The 25,606-nt window shown below is 32.9% G+C and overlaps 1 protein-coding gene across 2 annotated transcripts in view; it reads left to right on the top strand.

Moving 5' to 3' along the window:
- Positions 1-1,406: 1,406 nt before the first annotated feature.
- LOC136856160 (acetylcholinesterase-like) overlaps positions 1,407-25,606 on the top strand; it is a 143,304-nt gene continuing 119,104 nt past the window's right edge. The window contains exon 1 of one of the 2 annotated variants that reach the window (XM_067133830.1): positions 1,407-2,193. The gene's annotated coding sequence lies outside the window, so the exon portion shown is untranslated. The remainder of the gene's footprint in view (positions 2,194-25,606) is intronic. The other variant, XM_067133829.1, reaches the window with a different exon arrangement.

Below are 25,606 nucleotides of genomic sequence, written 5' to 3'. Positions count from 1 at the left end.
CAGGTCTTTGAAAAAAGCATTTTGCTTTCAAAAGGCGACTTTGAAATATAGCAGATTCTCCTGTAACCCCTTTTAAGCGAAAGTGAAAAATGGAATTCTATTTTAAATTTCCTAAATTTTTTCGACAGTGATTCTGGAAGTAGGTTGTGTACGAGGTTAGAAAGATGTGTTTGTGTGTGTGTGGGGAGAGAGAGAGAGAGAGAGAGAGAGAGAGAGAGAGAGAGAGAGAGAGAGAGGGAGTAGGTAAATATAGAGAAAGAGAGGATTACGAGATTGCTTATTAGAGTTACGAATAAGAAAGAAAGAAATACTCTCTCTCTCTCTCTCTCTCTCTCTCTCTCTCTCTCTCTCTCTCTCTCTCTCTCTCTCTCTCTCTCTCTATATATATATATATATATATATATATATATATATATATATATATATATATATATATATATATATATATAAAAAAATAAAAATTCACAAAACAGGAATTCTGAAAAATAAAAACAATTTATTAAATCAATATAAAAATAATCATGAATACAAAAACAAAAAATACAAGTATATATATATATATTATAACGACAATTGTGTTTTGTAAAATATTATCTTTTAACAGGATAAATTATACCCATCAAGTTTAGTCTACCATAAATAATTCTCCCAATCTCTGACCTTTCTTCCTGTGACGCCAGAAGATGAGAGGAATCAATCAATCATTCCATATCTCCTTTTTGACGGATTAAGGTCAACTGTCTGTCCGTCTGCTACAAGTGTTTATTGAATATTTGTAATTCATGGATTTTTCATCTCGTAATTTCTATTATTTTTTTTTTATTAATGTATCCGTGATGTCTTTCTTGAATTATTCATGATCCATTATGATTCTCTCTCTCTCTCTCTCTCTCTCTCTCTCTCTCAACTCTTTTTATCTTTATATTTCTTTTACATTTTATAATTTTCATCTTTTTCTCCTTTTTCTATATTCGTTGCCTTAATAACCTAACACTCTCTCTCTTTCTCTCTCTCTCTCTCTCTCTCTCTCTCTCTCTCTCTCTCTCTCACTTTTCAATTCCTTCGCATAATCAATCTTTCCTTTCATCTCTTCTTGATTGTGCAATCTCTCATTATCTATCTTTCTCTCGCTTACAATCTCTCTCTCTCTCTCTCTCTCTCTCTCTCTCTCTCTCTCTCTCTCTGACCCACCGTCGGTTCTACCGGTTATAAGACCCCCCCCCCCTACCCTCCCCCCTCCTAGTACCACTCACAACCGTCCCATCCCCCTCCGCCTCTTTCTCCTCCACCAACTCCTCCTCCACCTCCCGTAGCAGCAGAAGCAGTGGCAGCAGCGGTAGAGAGAGAGAGAGAGAGAGAGAGAGAGAGAGAGAGAGAGAGAGAGAGAGAGAGAGCGGCTGGTTTCAGCCAGGTGTCTCACTCCGCCCCGCGCCGTCAGAGAGACAGATTGTCTTCTCACGATACGTTCCTCCGAGGTACCAGCAGCGGCGCTTCTCCTACTCCTCCCCTCCTGACGAAGGCTGAGCTCGCCGTAGTAGTAGTAGCTGGCTACTCCTGAGAGAGAGAGAGAGAGAGAGACACGTACATACATTCCTCGCACGCCCCCGCGCGCGCACACGCCCGTACGCCCTTCTTCTTCTCTTTCTCCTTCTTCTTCTTCTTCTTCTTCTTATTCTCCCTTCGAAGGGCTTCGCGCGCGTCCCGGATCGCAGAAGTAGGAAGGAGGAAGTCGTCGAGAAAAGAACAAAATACGACTTTTTTTGGGGTCGTGGCACAAACTGAGAAACATCACTCGGAAAACTCCTGCCCGCTTCTCCAAGAACATTTGGCGAAACACTCGATATCAATTTTCCATTTTTTTTTTTGGTCAATTTTTTTTTTTTAGTTTTTTAAAATTTTAATCGTCCGGTTAAGTCTGTCCAATGATGTGTTTTTTTTGGGGGGGTCCTTTTATTTTATTTTTTTTTAGCTAAGCGGATCTGATTAAAAGTCGATGGAAGTGAACGCAAGTTTTTTGAATTATTTTTGAATTAATTTTTCTAAACTTTTTTCCATTTTGGAGTTTGATGGTATAAATCAGAGTGTCAGAAAGAAAAAACGAATTATTTCGTAACAAACGACGAGGACTTATTTGGAAAAAAAAAAAAGCCTGCGATTGGAGTAACGCCTCTACACTAAATCTTGGTTTTTAAGGTAAGTCACGACAGATTTAAAGTTACTCATCTTTTAGGACCTTAGATTTAAAGTTACCCATCTCTTAGGACCTTCTTCTAGTGAGACTCTGTACCTCTTAAATTCCCCTTTTTACACTTTTAGTAAGTGGACTCGGAAAGGAACACGACACCGATAACATCACATTACGAAATGATTACATCATCTGAACAGTGTTACCAGAAATAAACAGCCCCGGCCACTCACACGAAGCATTTAAAACCGACCTGTTCACGCTTCCAAAAATCTTCAGGTTGATGAAACGGGCCGGTCGCTGACACAACAGTCGGATCAAAGCCGGGCTTTTAAAAGAGAGTAACAGACACACACACACACACACACACACACACACACGAAGGCGGGTAGGGGCAGGTGCATATAAATAGCTCGTGGACGTATTATCATCAGAGCTGATGGAATCGCAAGGAATAGAAGAAGAAGAGCAGGGACTAATATATATATATATATATATATATATATATATATATATATATATATATATATATATATATATATATATATATAGTACTATATATATAGGGGCGAAATGCAGAGACGAACAGGCACATATCGAAGTGGCATCTAAAGATATTCGCGATTCCCAAAACACTCGCCTTTAAGCCCTGACATCCCTGACAAGTTTCACACCTTACGTTTTGTGTGGGGAGGTTGGGAGTGGGAGTGGGAGTCTGAGTGGGTTACTGGAAGGTGTGTGTGTGTGTGTGTGTTTGTGTGTGGGGGAGTGAGTGTGTGTGAGGTGGGGAGGAATTGTGGATGGGGAGAGTGGAATGGAGTGGAGTGGTTAGGTGATGCTTCTGACATTTCGGGCCGGCCAAGTGTGTGTGTGAGAGAGAGAGAGAGAGAGAGAGAGAGAGAGAGAGAGAGAGAGAGAGAGAGAGACGAGACGAGACAGCAGGGATCATTTAACACCTGGGAAAGGTGAGAGAAACGTGCTAATGATTTGGCACCCATTAGGTTTGGGGAAAGCGAGAGAAAGTGTTTGATTTCACACCTGGAAACTGTGTGAGAAAGGTTTTTACTGATGTGGGCGTCTTCAGAGAAAGGTGTTAATTATAATTACACCTGGAAAAAGCACCAGAAAAAAATGACTGATTTTAACAACCCCAGAAAGGTCCAGAAAGGGTTATTGATTCAACAACAGGGAAACATTATAAAAAAATTTTTTTTTTGCACCTGGCAAAAGTATCAGAAAGGAGTTATTGATTTAACGACAGAAACTTATTTTACACCTTACAAAACGTGATAAATGGGTCACTGATTTACAAGAGTTACAATAGGTGTTAAGATTCGATTTCTGGGAGAAGCGGAAGAGAAGTGGCTATGATTTAAAACCACGAAAATCTGTAAGAAAAACTCCTCTGATTCAACATGTTCCAGTGATTTAACACCTAGAAAAAGTGGACAATTACTTATCACCTTCAAAATATGAGAGAAATATGCTTGTCACCTAAGATTTAACACCTAGTAAAACAGAGAGAAATATGCTTATGATTTAACACCTGAGGGAGAAGATTTAACACGAGTGGAAAGGAGAGTTCTAATCTAAAGGCGCGAGAACAAGTCAATAAGGATTCAAATGCTGTGTTAGAAAACAAGAGTCAGATAATTTAACACCTGGGGCAGGTGAGGCAAAGGTGCTAATCATCTAACACCTATGAGAGATGAGGATGACCTGATTTAACACCTGGGAGGTTGAGGTAAAGGTTATTGATGATTTAACACACGAGAGAACTGCCGAAAGTAGAGCTGGTATTGATTTAACACCTCAGAATGAGAGAAAAGCTTTCATGATTCAATACCTAGGAAGGGTGTGACAGATGAAAGAAAATTTCCAATGTTTTAACACCCAGGAAAGATGAGAGAAAGGTTATAACGATTTAACACCCAGGAAAGATGAGAGAAAGGTTATAATGATTTAACACCCGGGAAAGATGAGAGAAAGGTTATGATGATTTAACACTCAGGAAAGATGAAAGGTTATAACGATTTAACACCCAGGAAAGATGAGAGACAACCTAAGCTGGGAGAACAGTTCATATGATTTAATCCCCGAAAAAAATGAAAGATAAACCTGTGATTAAAAACCTTAGAAAGATGCGACAAATAATTAACAATAGCAGAGGTGAAGGGGGGAAGTTTCCAGCGTTTTCAAACCTGAGAGACTGAGAGAAAATTAAAAGATCTTGAATATTTATCCTGAAAAAAAAAATGATAGAAGAGAATAAACAGGTTTATTTAACACCTGCATCTATAAGAGATACGATTTAATACGCGTAAGAGCTGAAATCAGAGCCACCCATCCACCGAAATATGTGAGGCAGGATAACAGAAGTATGATTTAATTCCAGAGAATGCCACAATGATTTAACATTTATGTGAGATGGGCGAAACGTAGATAGAACTGATTTAATACCAGGATAAAATGAAAGCTAGTTATTGAAAATAACCTGAAGCTATTAATGATTTAACCAGCAATGGGAGACAAGTCACACAAGATATGAGTGATTTAAAACCAGGAGATGGTGTGAAAAACTGACTAATGATTTAAACACCTGCGAGAGACGAAACAGAGGAAGATAAAAGGGACTTTTGGACCCGTGCAGTTGAGGGAAAGTTCCTTCATGATTTAAAGAAATATGAGAGACTATGCATTGAAGAGGAAAGGGTGTATATCACACAGGGAAGGTGAGAGAGCTACTTATGATTAAATGACATATGAGAGAGAGTAAGCAAGAGAGAAAATTGATCATAGCATCTGGGAACGTCGAGAGAAAGTTGCTTTGAGATTTAAACATGTTAGATGTTAAGCCTTGAAGAGAGAAAAGCTATTTAGCTTCTATGCAAGATGTAAAAAGTAATTATGTTTTAAATCCCAATGAGAGACGAAACATACAGCAGATAAAGAATATTTAGCACCTGGAGAAGGTGAGAGAAGAGTGAAAGAACGTTTAGCACCTGGTAAAGCTGAGAGAAGTTCTCACGATTTAAAATCAAATGGAAGTCAAAACATGAGAGAAGCAAGATTTAGCATCTGGGGAAGTAACTACAATACATGGGATATACAGACGTCTTCAGTGAGGAAAAAGGATGGATTAACACCTGCAAAGCAATCAGATACAGGTGTTAATAACCTACCTGGCTGTGATGTCACAAACCCAGCCTCCACAACCAAAATCTCTCAGGCTATCGGATGCTGCTATGATCTGCACGACCCGATGCTGAGGGAAAGCTCAGCTTCAAAGATCAAGTGGTTAATTAATGAGGTGATGCAAAGTCACAACAACAGAACCCAGCATCCTGCTTTATATAGACAAGAAGAAGAAGAAGAAGATGAGGATGAGAGGGGAGGAAATGGTGCCTTGTTTTGTTGACATTAGGATTGGAGAGACACTCTTCTTCTTCTGCCCATTTTGTATGTGGTCGTTTGAACTTCTCACGGAAAATATGTTTGGAGTGAAAATGCTTCTAAAAAATGTTTTGCTGATGCTTATAAGGGATATAAAATTATTATTTGGCAACTGACTTTCGCACACGCAAATTTCAAAGTTATAATCGTCTTAACATAAGTGAGTTACCCAATTAAATAAAGTTAGAAGAGATTTTTTCTTATTTAGAGATATCTCTGTCTTCACTATATCTGATAGAACAATACTCTCTCTCTCTCTCTCTCTCTCTCTCTCTCTCTCTCTCTCTCTCTCTCTCTCTCTCTATATATATATATATATATATATATATATATATATATATATATAAAATCTTTTTATTTCCCTCATGAGCATACGAATCCTCGCTACGCACTGACAAATACATAAATATTTCAGGAAAAGATCCGGTACTTTGTACTCGCCTCTCTTACGTGACCTTTGATTGAAATGTATTTTAAAATCTATTTTTTTTATTTGATTTTGTACTAGTTCAATTTGTATACTTATACAAATAAACAGACGATAAATGAGTATATTTAGGTGGAATATAAATTTTAACAATCAGTACTACCAACAGTCAACACGCACGTCAAATTTATTCCAACCCTCACTTCTAATAAATTCTAAGCCTGCAATCCGTTCCAAAACCCGCGAATAAATGACAATACATTCTATTTATTCCTAACTTACGCTTCATTTGTCAAAGACGCCTCTCAATACATTCCAATAAATTGAAATAGATTCCCAGTCCCAGTTCTGCCACTGCATTCATATTTTGTACAGGGGTGCCAACCTCACCATTAGGTCAAGGCCGGCTGGAGAATCCGGGTTTTCTTAAAATAACTCTTTCACTTCTCACCGTTTCTGTTGGCAGCAATGAATCACTGATTTGCGAACGAGATTTAGAGCGCGTTTATTGTCCAGGTATTTATTATTTTTTTTTTTTTGTATGATTCAGTAGAGATTCAAAGGAATAAAGTCTGGTGATTAATAATACACACACACACCCACATATACAAGCGAACATACACATACGTATTACTGGTTTATGTATGTTAAAATGTTTGATATTTTTCTTAAAACGGGTTATATAATAAAGTTTAATATGTAAATGTGCTTTGGCCGAAATATAGTGATTTTTTAAAATGCACTTATACTTTTATACTTTTTCAATATATATGTATATATATATATACAATATATATATATATATATATATATATATATATATATATATATATATATATATATATATATATATATATATACATACATGCATACATATACAAGAATAATGAACAAAGTATCACAGTTCCGTAAAAACGCGGTACTGTTACGGGGTGTCGCTGGAACCTCGCTATCTATCTATCGATCTATCTCTATATATATTTTCCCGTTACCCAAACAACCACAGACTTTATCAGACTTCAAAAGCCTTGTCCGCCGAATACGGGCCATCCAGAAATAGCCGAATTTCATCTCGTCTATGGGTCCCCGTTGATGGCAAGAAAAAAATATATATATGCACTTTTTTTTTAACAAATAAGTTTGTCTTTGTTAGCAAGTAATCAATGGCTATTTTCGCCATAAACCTGTGGGCGTTTGGGCGTTCAGGTGCGAGGCTGTTTTCCGCTTTGCGAAGCTGTTTTCCGTTAGGTTTGTTCATGCTAAAGAACGGAGAGCGGAACGGTTTTCCGATGTGGTGTCGTTGGAATTGAACGTGGCTAGTTCCCTTGGTGATGTTTATAAAGGAAAAATAATTTATGTAATAATCTCAAATACATTCGAAAACTATGTAATGAAATAATCGAATGAAATCCTTTACTCGACAATACATTTGTAATTAAATGAGCAGCGAATATATTAAGGAAACGAGTCAAACCTCTAATTTCAAAAGAACAATATTTGTGGCTTATTGGTAATCTTTTTGTATTTGTACATTGCACTAAAGATTTCCGTACCGATAATTGCTATGAAAATATACCAAGCCAAAAATATTTATTATTAAAATATTTATCAACTAAATTTAAATACATATCTGATAGAATCATACTGACAAAAGAAAAAATATGTAATAATATTAATAATGAAAATATTTACAGGAATAATATTTACAACTGAAATATTTATAACCCTGAATGAGAGTATAAACGCTCAGATATTTCTGATGAATGCATTCCTAGAAAACAGGAATAATTAGTATTTTTATTAAGCGGACACCAAAATATTCTGAGTCGTTGCTTGAATAAAAATAAAAATCATTACTAATGTAATGAAATCGGGTTATTCATAAAAAAAAAAAAAATAAAATCATAATTACTGGCAGACTTCACTGTTGGAACAAAAATAACCATAAATTTCAATCATTTTTTTTTGGTAATAATAACTGCAAAAATATTTTGTCAGTACAAATATAAAATTATGATAATTTCCCGGAACGACTGGAGATAGAATGAAAAAATGAGTTTATAAATTTGGCGTCAATTTTTACGTTTCTGAAGCCTGTTACTATTTTTGTTTGTTAATCACAGATTTTAGCTTAATTTATGGGCCGTTTTTATCTGTATTTTAGGCTAATTCTGTTGTATTTGCTCGGTATTATTATTATTATTATTATTATTATTATTATTATTATTATTATTATTATTATTATTATCGTTTGAGCCAAAGAATTTTTGTCTATAATTCTGGAAAGTTTTGTGTAACACAATTATAATCAAATGTGTTCAAGTCTTTGTACTTTATTATTATTATTATTATTATTATTATTATTATTATTATTATTATTATTATTTATTATTATTATTATTCTTCAAGAGGCTAAATAACCAGACGAAATTCCAACAGAAGATTGTGTAAAACAAATCTTCATGTGAGGAATTGTGAAAATGTGAAAGTGAGAAAAGTGAGAAAATTAAATATGTAAGAGGAAAGAAGGTTTAAAACATGAATAGATAGATAAATAGATAGATAGACAGATAGATAGCTTTGAAAAAAAGATATGGTAAATGCTGTACTTTATATAGTGTCTGTTAACTGATAAGATATAAGAAATCCTGATATATAAATGAGAGAGAGAGAGAGAGAGAGAGAGAGAGAGAGAGAGAGAGAGAGAGAGAGAGAGAGAGAGAGAATAGCAGAATAAAAGACATATAGGCCATGTGATTTATTGATCAAATGAAAGAGTTCTTGGCAATATAATTCTATATATATATATATATATATATATATATATATATATATATATATATATATATATATATATATATATATATATATATATATATATATATATATATATATATATATATATATATATATATATATATATATATATATATATATATATATATATATATATATATATATATATATATATATATATATAGAGAGAGAGAGAGAGAGAGAGAGAGAGAGAGAGAGAGAGAGAGAGAGAGAGAGAGAGAGAGAGAATTTATAATATCTGTCGATTTATTGATCACATTACGAAGTTCTAGACCTCACATAATTCTAGTTGAGAGAGAGAGAGAGAGAGAGAGAGAGAGAGAGAGAGGTGAAAGTGTACAAAGAAGTAAGATCTGGAATTATAATTCTTGGATAAATAATGTCATAAATTATATAAATAATCTAGAAAAAGATTGAATTTTAAGACAGAATTATATATATTTAGAAATCGAGAAAGGAATGATAAAATGAAATGTGATATTTTACCTGAACGGGAATTAAAAAAGTAAATGGAAAATATTGGAATAATGAAACAGAAAGCCGATAATTCGATAAATGAGGTAATTAGGGAATGGATGAAAAATTAGAAGCATAAAGAAATAGCAAATGCATGAATATATAAAGGAATCATTATCTTTGAGCAGAAATATGTAAAAAAATTATATATTTTAGATCTCGAAGAAAAAATGATATATGATATATATAAGTTCAAAAGAGATAATATGAATATAAATACAACAAAATATTTTGAGAAGTCTTATAATTATTTTGAAGCTTTAATTACAGAAAATGGGGCATCATTTAATATGTATATATTTATATATATATATATATATATATATATATATATATATATATATATATATATATATATATATATATATATATATATATATATATATATATATATATATATATATATAAATATACTTTCAAATTCATAATACTAGAAAAATTCCATCATTCATAACAAATTTAAACAACTTGATTCATACTTAACAGAAACATACAGAATTCTCCAAAAAATCGCGAATTCAAAGTCGTTAACCAAAGTCTTCAAAGAGGCGTTTTTGCAGTCACGACTATCGTGAAATTCGTTTAAAAATATCCACGAAAAACGGAAGATTCCTCGCTTTTAGATCCGAGCTAACGGCTCTGAGAGAAAGTACAGAGAAAGTTCATTCATAGAAAGTTCAGAGAAAGTTCATCACTTTCACGTGCAAACAGAAGGTTCCAGTAGCTCCTAACTTGGTCTGAGAGAACTCGTCTGGTCTGAAAGAAGACGCCTGGTTCCAGTATTCTTCCTGAGGTCTTAAGAACGACCCAGAAGAAGAAGAAGAAAGAAGAAGAAGAAGAAGAAGAAGAAGAAGAAGAAGAAGAAGCCTCAACCTTTCCTCTCGCAAATATAGAACTTTCAGCAGTGAACTAACTGAACTTAGAAATGAGTTGTAAGATCCCAAACAGTCCTTTTCGGAAGAGATTGATCTTGTCACGAGGAATTCCAGCCCAGTTGGAACTTGGGAAGTCGCGTTGATCTTTTTGGGGGGTTTTTAGAAGACTGTCCTGAGCCTTGATAAGGGATTTCGTTCAGTGTCACTAGAAATATATGTATTTTAATCATTCATTTACATTATCTATTTACTTATTAATTCGTTTATCTGTTTTTTTCTATTGACTGGTGTCATCTTAATATATTATCTATTACTTTCTGCTATTTCTTTCGAATGAATATCATATTCTTTGGAAGCTTGAATTTCAAGTCAATGTGGTGGGCTTGTTCCATATGAATAAGGTTCATCCTCTGAATAATAATAATAATAATAATAATAATAATAATAATAATAATAATAATAATAATAATAATAATAATAATAATCACATAGTAAATGGCTTAAAATTTTTCATCTTGCAAATGTGACATTTTGATAAATTATCAATATTTTTTCCCAATTTCGCTTCAAAGAATTAGCTTAAAAACGAAGCTTTCAATTGACCGATCGTATCTGATTTTTTCTTTAACTTTATTGAATCATTGAATTAAAAAAGTATTTTTAGGTAAAAGTTGTAACAAATTATTACTAAATGAGATTAATATATTGATAGGATATTCGGTTTTTTTATAGAGTTTGTTTTTTGTGAAGATTAAGAAAATTTTTAAAATATCATTTCAATAAAAGAAAGTGAAGCTTTTGTAAGCTAATATGACCTTTGGGTGATGGTATGTTAAGGATCATATTCAAGTCTCTTTTGCATAATAATAATAATAATAATAATAATAATAATAATAATAATAATAATAATAATAATAATAATAATAATAATAATAATAATAATAATAATAATAATGTCTTCAAAAATACTTGTGGGTTCCATGATTAGCTTATTTCAATCGTACGTCCAATCAATCAATTAAGATCAAATTTCAAAATCAATGTAAAGTTTAATATACTGTATGTTTCAAATAAAGCTTTATAAATCTGGTGACCTTATAAATATATTATAATTCATTATATTATTATTTTAAATAAGAATGAGGATTTTCAAACTGTGCTTTTATATAATTCATGATATTCTCTCGGTTCAAAGGCTTATGACACAAAATACTAAATTCTTTTAATCTCTTTCATAGTTTATTTATACAACAAAAACTAATCTAGTAGATCCATTGAGATCCGAAATCTGACAATAGATTGTCAGAAAATCTGTTGGGATTCAGGCCCAAATCTGACAAGAGAGATATTCATTGATATGTCATCGGATTGTCAAGAGATATCTGTCGAAATCTGACGCTGGTTTTCCAGATTTATTTATCAGGATACGTTCTAAATCTGGTTGCAGATTTCAAGAAAAAAATGGTTGAAGAACAATCTCCCGAAATCTGAAGCTAGATTTCCAGATTTATTTTTTAGGATACGTTCTAAATTTGGCAACAGATTTCAAGAAAAAATGTCCGAAGATCAATCTTAAATCTGGTGGCAGATTTTCAGCAAAATCTGGAGAAGTTTGGTAATAATCTGGTGTCAAATTGCAGAAAAATTTATGGAATTGACAATGAAATCTGGCAAAAAATACCAAGAAATTTATAATATATATATATATATATATATATATATATATATATATATATATATATATATATATATATATATATATATATATATATATATATATACACACACACAATATGTGTGTATGTATATATGTATATAAGTATCCGTTCATCTTATTTATCTACACATTCATTAATTCCCTTTTTCTCTTCTTATTTCCCCTCTGCTATTTATGCATTCACTTCGGTGGGGGAGTTCTCTCTCTCTCTCTCTCTCTCTCTCTCTCTCTCTCTCTCTCTCTCTCTCTCTCTCTCTCTCTCTCTCTCTCCAACCAAGCGTACATCGAAGCACACTCCTCCATTCATCAACTTTATGAAGCTATTTCCGTCCGCCGTGCTTTAGTGAGAGATAGAACTGATTATTGTGGGGTATTTGACTTTAAAACAATATATCAGAGGGGGAGCGCCAGAATGGGAATGGGAATCTGGAATATATATTATATACTTTTTTTGGTGAGGGCTCCTGTTGTACTTGCGTGAGTTCAGAAGGTGGTGTTTGTTTACTGGGAATGATGAGGTTATATATCTAAGGGGGAGCAGTGGGAATGGGAATCTTACTTGGAATTGGAACGCACTTTTCATTGGTCTCTTTTATGCTTCTGCCAATTCCGGTTTATTTCAAGATTCCAAAGGTTTGAGTTTGGGAATGGTAATTCAGACAATAAGTGCATACAACAGTGGGAATTGGAATGATAACTGGAATTGGAACGCACTTCTCATTGTCCTGTTTATACTTTTACCCATTCCCAGAATAATTTAAGATTCTAAAGATTTGAGTTTGGGAATGGGAATTCATACAATAAGTGCATACAACAGCGGGAATTCAAATGATAACTGGAATGGGAATGCGCTTTCATTCGTCATTTTTAGATTTCTATCCATTCCAAGTTTATTTCAAGATTCCAATATTTGAATTGGGGAATGGGAATTCATAAAAAAAATGTTATATGTTTTTCCTTCCTTATGGGAATCCATAAATGAAAATATGGTCATTCTTATACTCTGAGTATATAATCATGTCGATTCCCACCGCACTTTTGGGAATTTCTAAAAATTTAGGAATGGGAATTCATGTAAACTGAGCATAAACCTGTTTTACATTTGGAAATAGAGAAGCAAAACAACAATGGGAATTCTGATACTCCCTGTTAATCCAATTCCCATCATTCCTGTTATGTTCCAGTGGAACTCAATAGTAAAATTCTGGAATGGGAATTCTGATTTTTTTTGTTGGGATTCCATGGAGTAAAATCTATTGAATTTTATAATTGATTTTTGTACCTGGATTACAAAAAAAAAAAAAAAAAATACAGTTTTGAATTTCCACAAAAAAAAGTTAACCAAAGTTTTCTTTTCAGTTTAAAATAATTTTTATTCCTAAACTGGTCGAAAAAAGAAAATGTCTATACAAAAATTTACAATCTGCTATAAAAATCTTGATAGGTGAAAAAAATCTAAGGTTTGATAATGGCCTTCTTGATATTCAGGATAAAAATAGAGAGAGAGAGAGAGAGAGAGAGAGAGAGAGAGAGAGAGAGAGAGAGAGAGAAGTAATAAATGCGCCGATATTTCTTCGGCCCAATCGAGTTTTCTGTACAGCCGCTACAGCGTATAATCAATGACGCCGGAAATAGATCTATCTTTCGGTGGTCTCAGTAAAATTCTGAATGAACAGCGGCCCATGAAACTTTAATCACTGCCCGGTGGTGGCCTACCCTATATCGTTACCAGACGCATGATTATGGCTAACTTTAACTTGAAATAAAATGAAAACTACTGAAGCTAGAGGGCTGTAATTTGGTATGTTTGATGACTGGAGGGTGGATGATCAACATATCAATTTTCAGCCCTCTAGCCTCAGTGGATTTTAAGATCTGAGGGCGGACAGAAAAAATTGCCAACGGATGGACAAAGCCAGCACAATAGTTTTTATTTACAGAAAACTAAAAAAATAGGAAGAGAGAAGAGAGAGAGAGAGAGAGAGAGAGAGAGAGAGAGAGAGAGAGAGAGAGAAAGCAAGCCCCACACACACACACACACACTCACTCTCCACCCCGCGCAAAACTCAATCACCGCAGCCCCCCGTGATTTGGCGCGAAAGTTATATAGAGCACTGGAACGAGAGAAACATTACCAATCAATAGACGCGTTCCAACACTAATTTTGACGCCTGTTTTTCATCCGGGACGACAATGAGTTATAAAGGGCAATTTCTGAGTGGTCTAAACGCGGCCGTATTTCTGTTATTACTCCGGAATCAAATATTAACTTCTCCCCTGGGGCCCCCTCTGTGAAATATTATGGCCCACCCTGCTATTTCGGTCGTTGGTATGAGCTCGCAAATATAGTTAATGGTTATGTTTTTTATATTTTTTGTTTTTTTTCTTGTTGAAATGGTGGTGCTTATTGCAGGGTCCTCCAATATCTGTATTTGTTGATAATGCTTGTGTTTAAAAAGCTTACTCAGTTTTTCTTATATCTATTTATAAGTTTTGTTTTTCAATATGATTACATTGACAGCACTGAAAGAATAAGCCTGCGTAATTTATATTGCGTCCAGGGTATAAAAAATAAATTGATTTACATTCTATTGTAAAAAAATTGTAAAAAAATTCATTTGTCTTACAATGTTTTTTTTTTTTAGAATATTGAAGGCTGTTGTCATTCATATTCTATATTTTCAGATAACAAATAAAAATCAATTTATATTTGACTGTTTTCAGAATATAAAAATCTAAAAAAAAAAAATCATGACTCTCTTTATATTTTATGGCGTTTTAATTTTCTGAAAAGAAAACTATTGTGCCGGCTTTGTCTATCCGTCCGCACTTTTTCTGTCCGCCCTCAGATCTTAAAAACTACTGAGGCTAGAGGGCTGCATATTGGTATGTTGATCATCCACCCTCCAATCATCAAACATAACAAATCGCAGCCCTCTAATCTCAGTAGTTTTTATTTCATCTAAGGTTAAAGTTAGCCATGACCGTGCCACCACCGGGCCGTAGTTAAAGTTTCATGGGCCGCGGTTCATACACCATTATACCGAGACCACCGAAAGATAGATCTATTTTCGGTGGTCTTGATTATACGCTGTACAGAAAACTCGATTGCTCCGAAGAAACTTCTGTCCATTTTTTATTTGTTTTTCTTAAATACTGATTTTATGGTGAAAAAATAATATTATTTTATCGTCTCGTTTTCCCGAAAATAAAAACCAAGTAATTGACTTCATATTTTTTTATTCTGAATGATTTTTATAACAAAATTTTAATTATTAATATTTTCTTTTCGAAGCTGTAAATATTTAAGCCCTTTTCCTACTTTCTTGTACATTATATATTTAGATTTTGGAATATAAAAGAAAACTAAGTAACTACTGAATATTTTCCATTATTTGGTTAGCATGAATATTTTTCATTATTTTATCAACACGAATATTTTTATTTATTTGATTAACACTAATATTCTTCTCCATTTGATTAACACGAATATTTTCTTTATTTCATGAACATGAATATTCTTTCTGTTACATTAACACGAATATTACTCACTATTTGGTTAACACGAATATTTTTCACTATTTGATAAAATTATTATTTTTGTTTGATAATGCATCAGGAAAAATTTACACTGCTTGAGAATTTCTCATGATTGTCAATAAAGTAATCTGAATATTTGCTCACTATCTAATAATTGTTTGATAGTGTAACAGAAAATGATTTTACTATTAGATTACCACAAATATTTCTCACTATCTGATAAAATGATGTTTTTACCATTTGATAATGTAATAAAACAATTATTTCCACTATCTAATGAAATAATATTTTAACCATTTGATAATATATAAAACAAATATTTTCACTATCTAATAAAATAATATCTTTACCATTTGATAATGTATAAAACAAATATTTTCACTATATAATAAAATAATATTTCTACCATTTGATAATATATAAAACAAATATTTTCACTATCTAATAAAGTAATATTTTTACCATTTGATAATGTATAAAACAAATATTTTCAGTATATAATAAAATAATATTTTTACATTTTGATAATGTATAAAACAAATATTTTCACTATCTAATAAAATAATATTTTTACCATCTGATATATATATATATATATATATATATATATATATATATATATATATATATATATATATATATATATTATTCACCCGTTCAAACACAACTGTGAGATTTTTACCTAATGTGAATTCACCACGGAAACGAGAATGTACAAACTCAGGTTCCATTCCCCTTTGGCTGGTTCAATCTCTCTTAATGGGGCAGAGTTTCCTATGATAATGCAAATATAACCCCTCCCCCCCCTTTTACTACAGATCATTAGCATATGAGGTCGTGTCATTTGCATAATTTGCATTTAGGGGGGATAAATATTCTGGACTGTACCATTCCTAGACATTGTGAAAACAGGATTTTTTCTTGGTGTTTAGCTTAGTTACAAATGAGATCTAAAGTGTATTTTTAATCTGTTGAAATAAATGCTAAATCTTTTTCAAAGTACATGTAACAAAATGTCTAATTTTTAATATTTTTGATTTTGCTAAATTAAAAAAATATTCCTGAGATTTGAATTTTATTTTTCAAGAACAAAAAAATGGCAAGGATTGAAATTACTAATTTCTTGAATTAAATACTAAACCTATTTGAAAATCCACAAGAAAATGTCTTATTTTTTAATAATTTTGATTTTAATATATAAAAAGATGTGCTTTAGTTTGGTTACAAATGAGATTTGATGTTTATTTTTCAAGTACAAAAATGGCAAGGATTTAAATTACTAATTTCTTGAATTAAATACTGAATCTATTACAAAATCCACAACAAATTTCTTATTTTTTAATGATTTTGATTTTAATATATCAAGCAAAATGTATTATTTTTTCGTCTATTTGCGACTGAGAAAAAGCAGAAAACATATTTCCAATATTTATGAATCTGAAAAATATGTCTCCTTCATTACAAATGCAAAACAATTTTTATACTTGATTCTTTGTGAATATTTAAATACAACAAGAGACTTTCTGTTGTAATATTCGAAACAAAAGTCCCAGACAGCTCAAATTATATTAATCATTAATATTTGATAGGAAGGAAAAACATTTATGATTTGGTTTAAAAATTAAATTAAGTTTTAGCCGAAGACTCCTACAAAAGATGTTAATGAACATAAAGAAGTATTTCTGTTTTGTTTTCTATATTGCAGCCTTGAGAATACATTTTGTATTCAACTCTAAATCACACACATACTCAAAGCTATACATACACACACACACACACACACACACACACACACACTCAGAAACACACAAAAACACTGTAGTTCAAAAGCAAAGTAGTTTTAATTTGAAGAAGATGTTGTTGATGAATATAGAAAACTTTTCTTATTTTTGTCGAATGCATTTCTTGATCACCTCTTAACCACACACACTTACTCAAAGCCATGCACATACACGCACACACACACACACACCCACACACAGAGACACACTCAGATACACACACAAACACACCCAAGTTTAAAAGCAAAATAGAATTTTATTTGAAGACTCAAACAAAAGTAGATATTGTTGACAAACAGAAAATTTTCCTTATTTTGTCGAATGCATTTCTTTGTTCAACTCTCAATCACACACACACACACACACACTTGCTCAAAGCCATACTCTCTCTCTCTCTCTCTCTCTCTCTCTCTCTCTCTCTCTCTCTCTCTCTCTCTCTCTCTCTCTCTCTCTCTCTCACGCCACAGCTTGAATCTAAAGGGAAAGGAACATTACAATAGCAAAGTATCTTTTGTTACTGAAATCGCCCCCTGGGACAACTCTTATTTCCCACGTCTTTGAGGTTGCCTATTCCTGACTCAGATAAAAGAGTGTTCTTTAACTTCTCTTTTAAGCATTTTTTAAAAGTTCGAATGCCTTTCTGTGCATTTTACAAATACGTTAAACGACTCGGTTATTCAGGATCATCTGGAGTTAGGACAAGGATTTTATATATATTCTTTTAAACTACATACTTTTATAGTTCTCGAAAAAGTTAGTTTCATTTCAATATTATGATATTTTATGTCACTTCAAACATTTCTTATAAGAATAAAATGACAGTGTAAATGATTGCCTGAGAATTATCTCAGGCTAAAAGGCATATTTATGTATTAAATTTAACATAACCTATTATATCAAACAGCTTATTTTAAATAGTTTTTATTGAATCAAAACTATTTAGCATAGTTCTGTATAGCTTTTATTTGGATAAAATGATCAAGACTCTGACAAGATTGAAAGGAATTCACTCATTAACCTAGAAAGTAAACCGGTAATTCCTTTTGTATTTGATTAATTCAAAGGATGGTCGGTTGGGGTGACATGAATGTGAATTAGGGAACTGTCACTCACCCGTCATGGTCCTATTGTGACGCCGAAATGGAACTCAATGTTCAAGGACAAAAAAAAAAAAAGGAAAAATGGAAATATCTAAAAATCTGAAAATTAAATAAGAAGGCAATTGCTGAAGACACGTATGGTACGTGTTAGGAAATTCGACAAGACAAGTATGATACGAAGTTCTAGGTCAAAATAAAAAAAAGGAAAAATAGAAATATAAAAAAAATAATATGATATTTTAATTAAATAAGGTACCAGTGGCTTGATACACGTATGATACGTATTAGGAAATTCGACGAGACAAGTATGATACGAAGTTCTAGATCAAAATAAAAAAGGAAAAATAGAAATATAAAAAAAATAGGAAATATTAAATAAGATACCAATGACCTGATACACGTACGATACATGTTAACAAATTCAACGAGACAAGTATGATACGAGTATTAAAAAAAACCAACCTAGACTACAGCACCGAGAAACACCACTTACACCGAGAAACATTACGAAAAGTCCAACTTACTTTCCCCCGTCACGTAGACTGGCGAAGTTAGGCTCGTGGAAGTTTAGACAAAACCAAAGAAGTACGTCGCAACTTCGTTCTTAAAAAAAAAAAAAAATAAAAGAAACTTCAAAAAACTTATTTTATCTTTTCCGGACAGGTCAGTGTTCTCTGTCGTAGAGAGAGACAAGTTTTAGCACGTTGGAGATTCGTGTGGGCGGGGGAGGGGGGTTATTTCCCCCCAACCACACACACAGAGGCCAAAATTCTCTCTCTCTCTCTCTCTCTCTCTCTCTCTCTCTCTCTCATCACGTTTATAATTTTTATAATTTTTGTTATATAAACACTTGTATATATATATGTGTGTGAATTATGTTATTTCTCTCTCTCTCTCTCTCTCTCTCTCTCTCTCTCTCTCTCTCTCTCTCTCTCTCTCTCATAATTACAAGTGGTATTTGTGAATTGTTTATATATATATATATATATATATATATATATATATATATATATATATATATATATATATATATATATATATATATATATATATATATATATATATATATATATATATATATATATATATAAATATATATATATTATTAAACAAAAAATTAAAATAGAAATTAATTAACATGAAATAATTTATATATAAAATCCATAAAAAAATTCCATAAAAAAAATTTTAACTCTAGAAAAAAAAAACATTAAATAAAAATCTATAAAAATCCCCGAACGAACTCGTATAATTAAAAAAAAATCAAAATACAAATTGCAGAATACAAAAATACAAAACACAAAAAAAAATTGTTTATAAAAAAATTTCATAACAGAAAAAAATAAATAAAAATCTATAAAAATCTTCTTTGATTGTGGTACTTTCATAACTAAAAAAATCAAAATACAACTCCGGGCAGAATAAAAAATACAAAAACACAAAACTTTTGTTTAGCAATGTTGTTTCATAACAGACAAGAATATCGAGAGAAAGAGAGTAATCAAATTTCTTTGATTGTGTAGATTTCAGTCTAAATATATATATATAACTATATATATATATCCAACTATAATACCTTTGTTGGAGCGCTATTGTATATAGAGAGAGAGAGAGATAGAGAGAGATAGAGAGAGAGAGAGAGATAGAGATATAGAGATATATATAATATATATATATATATATATATATATATATATATATATATATATATATATATATATATATATATATATATATATATATATATATATATATATATATATATATATATATATATATATATATATATATATATATATATATATGTTTATGACAAAAATTTCACAATAGCTCTTTTACTTAAGAGAGAGAGAGAGAGAGAGAGAGAGAGAGAGAGAGAGAGAGAGAGAGAGAGAGAGAGAGATCATAATTCATACACATATATGTGTGTATATATCTGCAACACAAATTTCGCAGTAGCTCTTTTACTTACGGTGAGAGAGAGAGAGAGAGAGAGAGAGAGAGAGAGAGAGAGAGAGAGAGAGAGAGAGACAGTTAAACAACAATTCGACAATGTCCATCTCAAATCCCTACTTCTCTTAACGTTAATTCGCTCTCATCCCACCCCAGACTTCAAAAAAACATCTAAAACAACTTCCCTTCACACGAAACAACACCCTCAGACAACGAACAACAACAAAAAAGCACAACAAAATAGAGAAAAAGCAAAACAACACCTCCTTCCAGCAATTAACTCGCAAGAGAAATCATTTCTCCATCGCCGGAGTTCGACCGAGCGAATCCTACTGCAATTCACACTTCGCGATGAAAAGAACGCGCCTTTGTTTACATACACCGGGCGTGTTTGATTAGCATTTGCCTGAGTTTACCCCATTTTTTTTTTACTTTTTTTTTTAGGTTCCTCGTAGCTCTTAATGTCTGCCTTGTTCTGGCTGTTTACTTATCGAGGTTTTGATGTGATTTGGTGAGTAATTTTATTTATATGTCTTGTGAAAATCGAAAAAGAAAATTTAAAGTCTTCTGTATTTATACAAAATAACTGTGCATGTTTTCACATAACGTCTTACCTCAAAACGCCCCCTTCCCCCCCACAAAAAATAGAATATATCATACACTTAATCTTTCACCTCCATTTCAGCTCACACCCGCGCATGCGCAGTTCCTGCAGTCTTCTTCTCCCCAACAATAAACAACCTCGAGAATTCTATCCGTTAATCAGCGGATGAATTGTATAGCTAATCAGTTATCCTTTGTGGCTTCAGAAACTGGAGAGAAGGAGAGAAGGAATAATCCAAGTGAACGCACCCTTTGGAGGTCCATGAGTTTATGGGTTTATGAGGGAGGCTGCGTTCAGTAGCATGAAAAGGGTGGCGGGTTTAAGTTAGGTTGGGAAATTGTTGTTGTTAGGTTTTCTGAACGGGTCTATTATTATTTAGCTTCCGTTGATGTTTTCAAATGTATTAGGAATTTCAATGTGAATTATTATAAAGATTCTTAATTTTTCCAGGTTTTATTACTTTTTATTACCCGAGATTTATATAAATCTCAAAGAAAATTAACAGAATGATACAAAAATATATAATTTACAATTTAACACATAAAAAACACTAAGAAAAATAACAGATGACCGCTAAAAAAACTCATTTTATAACCCTCGCAAAATACCGCACCTTCAGAAAACCCATTAACCCAAATTACCAAACGATAAATCACAACAGCAAAGCTTAAATTCCCTTGCGCTTTTCCGCATCCCATTTGGCACCCTTAAGAACGTAACACTGGTCATGCAGGAACCAAGGAGTGTGTGAGTTCGTGCGTTGATGTCTGATTTACGAGTGTGGGTTCAGCTGTTAGCCGATGAATTGTGGGTGTGGGATGTGGGAGAATTGTTGTGTTAAGGAATGGACGGGAGATTGATGAAGATGGGGGAAAGAGTAAGAGGAGAGTGAGAAGGAAAGAGAGAATAAATGAAAGGGGAGAGATGGCACAGTGATAAGATTGAGACTTCAGGGATCACAGCGACTGAATTAGTTTATGTTTGAATATTTTGATTTTATCAATTCTCCCTTAGCTAAAGATTGCAGAAAAGTATGACTGCATAAGCAAGTACAAATCGAGTTTTCTGTACAGCGCATAAGGCTCTATGAAACTCTGTAGCCACGGCCCGTGAAACTATCAGCCGCGGCACATGAAACTTTCAGCCACGGCCTGGTGGTAGTCTCAGCCACGGCCCATGAGACTTTCAGTCACGGTCCGGTGGTGGCCTGCGTTGCTGGTACCTATAGCCGTGCCAGAATTACGATTATAGCTAACTTTAACTTAAAAAAAAAGAACTGAGGCTAGAGGGCTGCAATTTGGTACGTTTGATGACTGGAGGGTGGATGATCAACACACCAATTTGCAGCCCTCTAGCCTCAAGAGTTTTTAAGATCTGACGGCGGACTTATATAAAATCTGATATAAGTTCATTGTTTCCAAATGAAAGAAACCACAGTCTAGATTAAAATAAATCATATGAATAAAATAAATATATATATAAAATCTGATGTAAGTTCATTGTTTCCAAATGAAACAAACCACAGTCAGAACTTTAAAATAAATCAAGTGAATAAAATAAATATATATAATATCTGATATAAGTTCATAGGTTCTAAATAAAACAAACCACAGTCTAGATTTTAAAATAAATCAAATGAATATAAAATAAATATGTATATAAAATCTGGTGCTCTTGCTTCACAGCTTTGAAAAAAATCCCAGCAGAAAAATTGGTGGGAGATGATTAATTCCAAAAACCCAACCTTCGATTGATCTGAGTCTCAGGATCATTTGAGTCAGCAAACGAGAGAGAGAGAGAGAGAGAGAGAGAGAGAGAGAGAGAGAGAGAGAGAGAGAGAGAGAGAGAGAGAGAGAGAGAGAGAGAGAGTGGGGGAGGTGGGGATGTATACAGGGAGGCAGGAGGAAGGTAGAGGTGAATTGCATGGAAGCAGTTTCTGGAGAGAGAGAGAGAGAGAGAGAGAGAGAGAGAGAGAGAGAGAGAGAGAGAGAGAGAGAGAGAGAGAGGGTTAGCTTGAGGGGGACCTGTAAGAGAAACCAAGAGCCTTTTGAAGGCTCCATGAAAGTATTTTTCTTTAATGAGGCCGAGAAAGAGGGGGAAATATGAAATGTACAAATGTATTAAATATTAGAATGGATATTTTTAGATTGCGAATGTTTAGAGATTTCCTTCTATCTACACACACACACACACACACACACACACACACACACACACACACACACATATGTATATATATATATATATATATATATATATATATATCTATATATATCTATATATATATATCTATATATATATATATATATATATATATATATGATTTAGTGTTATATAGGAATTAATATATAATAATAATAATAATGATTTAGTGTTATAATAATAATAATAATAATAATAATAATAATAATAATAATAATAATAATAATAATAATAATAATAATGGTACAATCATCATTAAAAGTCACCTTAGCACCTCAGGTAATCAATAATTTATTATGATACATCAGTATTCCCTAGATCCAACAATTTTTCTCCCTAACTGCCCCCAAAATCCAACAATTTCCTGCATCTTTTAAAATTCTCTCCCTTAACAATTTCCTCCCCAAATCAAATGACACACATCCCCAAAAAATAATTTTTCCCTGGGGGTCCCCCCAACAAATTCCCCCCTAGAAATCCCAACAATTTTCCCTAGGTACATTAATCCCCACCCAATTAAACAATTTCCTGCATTTTTCAAAATATCCCCGTTAAACAATTTCCTCCCAATATCAAGCAATAAACACTTTCCCACACAAAATAAATTTTCCCTAGATTTCCAAACAAATAAAGGAAGACACAATACCCCCCAAAAAACAAGTTCTCCCTAGATGCCCCAACAATTTTTCCCTAGACTCCCCAACAATTTTTCATGGGTACATCAATTTCCCATCAATTTTCCCCCAGATACAACAGTTTCGCTGGCGCGGGCCATTTATCCCGTAGGGAGACGTATTGTATAAAGATGCCCCATCAATCATGGGATTATCTCAGTTCCACACACGTGAAAATTCCTTATATATTTTTTTTTCTGCCTCAGAGGAGAGACGAAAATCCATTGGCAAAAATGTTATTGTAGACTGCTAGTGTGCTTTCATAAAGGGGGCAGAGAGAGAGAGAGAGAGAGAGAGAGAGAGAGAGAGAGAGAGAGAGAGAGAGAGAGAGAGAGAGAGGAAGTAAACGTTGGAATAATAAAGAACTGAGGAGAAGAAGAGAGATGAATTGGAAGTGAGTTAATGAAAAAATACAATGAGAGAGAGAGAGAGAGAGAGAGAGAGAGAATTATGAGATATATATATATATATATATATATATATATATATATATATATATATATATATATATATATATATATATATATATATATATATTTCTATTCTCACCTTCATCTGTATCCTTAACTCTCTCTCTCTCTCTCTCTCTCTCTCTCTCTCTCTCTCTCTCTCTCTCTCTCTCTCTCTCATTTCTTGCCTGTATCTCTTTATCCCTTCAGAAATATTCCTCATTACCAGTATCGCATAACTATAAAACATTCTTAAACTTTACATTACCTGACACTAATTACCACTAATTACCCTTAATGTGTTATTACCATCCTATTTAAAAGACCCTTTCCTTTACTCCCAATCTCTCTAATTCGGTCTTCCGGGGTTTGCAAACACCAATCATAATATGAATATTCCCCCGGTGTTTAAAAAAAATTCCTTCTTTCTTTAAACCCAAACTGAATATTTTTTTAACCTTTCTCAGAATTGGGAGGAGTTTTTTTTGTTGGGGGGGGAGAATTTTATATATATAGGTTTTTTTGTGGGTTTGACAGCCCTCTATGTTTGCTCATTAGGTCAGTTTAATCGAGTGAGGTTTGTTTTTGTAATTTTTTTTTTTTTTTATTTTTGGGGGATCTTTTAGGTTAAATATGCCTGAGTTATTCATTATCTTGGTATTACTATTAATTATTCTGTGGTTTGCCATTTTCCTATATGGATGTTTAACTTTGGTTTAAGATAAAACCTAAATTAGTTTATAATTTTAATTTATTTTTCATTCCCATGCTTTGGCAACAATCTTGGCTATGTAATTTTGCAATCTTTTACACAAGGATTGACAAGTCTTTGGCAAAATCTTGAGCACAATGATTTTCAACACTCTTCAATATCTTTCTCACAAAACTTTACAGCCTCTTAATCTTTCTCACGGAGCTCTGAAGGTTAAATTCAAAACCCTTCCACACCAAGACCTCTCTCACAAAACCCTTCTCACACAAACACAACACTTTCTCACATTCCTGTCACCAACTCTCTCACGCACACAAAAAAAAAAGACTTTCTCCACCACTCTGCCACATATTTTACAACTCTCTCTCTCTCTCTCTCTCACTCTCTCTCTCTCACACACTCTCTCACACACTCTCCTACTCCATTTGCTACGAATATCTGCCGCTCTGCTGAACATTCCCTCCAAAGCTTTGGCTGAACTCCCAAACACCCAGAAAAAGACATTTCCCAAAGTGCTTGGCGCCGTGATGAGATATTTAGGTCACACAAACTTACTTCTCTGTTTCCACGGGCCAGTTGTGACGATGGTATTATGAAATTT

This window comes from Macrobrachium rosenbergii, chromosome 34, assembly GCF_040412425.1.
Source record: "Macrobrachium rosenbergii isolate ZJJX-2024 chromosome 34, ASM4041242v1, whole genome shotgun sequence".
Classification (NCBI taxonomy): domain Eukaryota; kingdom Metazoa; phylum Arthropoda; class Malacostraca; order Decapoda; family Palaemonidae; genus Macrobrachium; species Macrobrachium rosenbergii.
Note: the sequence above shows the minus strand (reverse complement) of the source record. Positions and strands in the feature narration are given on the sequence as shown.